The following is a 1,018-nucleotide window of genomic DNA, read 5'->3' as shown; positions in this document are numbered from 1 at the left end:
AAGGTAGGTTTCTGTTATCACGTAATTATCCTTGATTACGGAATCCAGGAATTACAAATCAATGGCTTTCACACACACATAAAACAAAGGCAAATGCACAAGTATTACACGCATGCGTCGCCAATCGCCACCAAGCACGCATGCATACACAAGCATTTCTTGATGAAACGGACGGCAGTTTACCTGAGATCTGGGTTCTCATTTTTGACTGTCGTTTCTCCAGTGGCAAAGAGGAACTTCAAGCGAATGGGTTTTGGGAAATTTACATAATCCATACACCCACATATAATATATATAATGTGTGTGCACGTACAAATATACACACGTACATTCACATACAAAGGTGACTGTTTGTCATCCTTAAGGAGGACTTTCAATATGCTACAGTATGTACATTTATACCTCTTAGCATATATATATATATATATATATATATATATATATATATATATATATATATATATATCCTGAACAACTTTCCTTTTTAACCAAGTGTCTAAATATAAGATTGTTTGTTCATTTAAAATGTTTTTGTTATCATTTTCTTCATTCTTCATGATGACTTTTCTACATTCTTCATGATAACTTTAGCAACCTACAAAATAAAAATTAACTAGTTCTGGTGCAGTAATGCTCACCCACCCCACCTCTCTCTCTCTCTCTCTCTCTCTCTCTCTCTCTCTCGCCACCCACGTCGTTAAAATAACGGAGAACAGTTACAGTACTCGGAACGCACCGCCCGTCAATCTCTGACTTCACAAATGAAAACATTTTTAACTTAACAAATTTATATTATTTTCATAATCTTTTGTTAAATCGAAAACATTACGAACGAGCTGTGCATTACGATACGAACATTCGCTTGCTAAAATATAAAATGCAGATTAGTACTTGAAGAAAAATTGAGGAGAAAACTGAAAGGACTTTCACTTGAAAATGTAAAGTAGATTACTTCGCTGTTACTGGTAATCTAAGCCACACTATTTTTGTATCTTGTTTGTAACACAATGCAAGCTAG

This window comes from Macrobrachium nipponense, chromosome 12 (assembly GCF_015104395.2).
Source record: "Macrobrachium nipponense isolate FS-2020 chromosome 12, ASM1510439v2, whole genome shotgun sequence".
Taxonomy (NCBI): domain Eukaryota; kingdom Metazoa; phylum Arthropoda; class Malacostraca; order Decapoda; family Palaemonidae; genus Macrobrachium; species Macrobrachium nipponense.
This window is presented reverse-complemented; position numbering follows the sequence as displayed.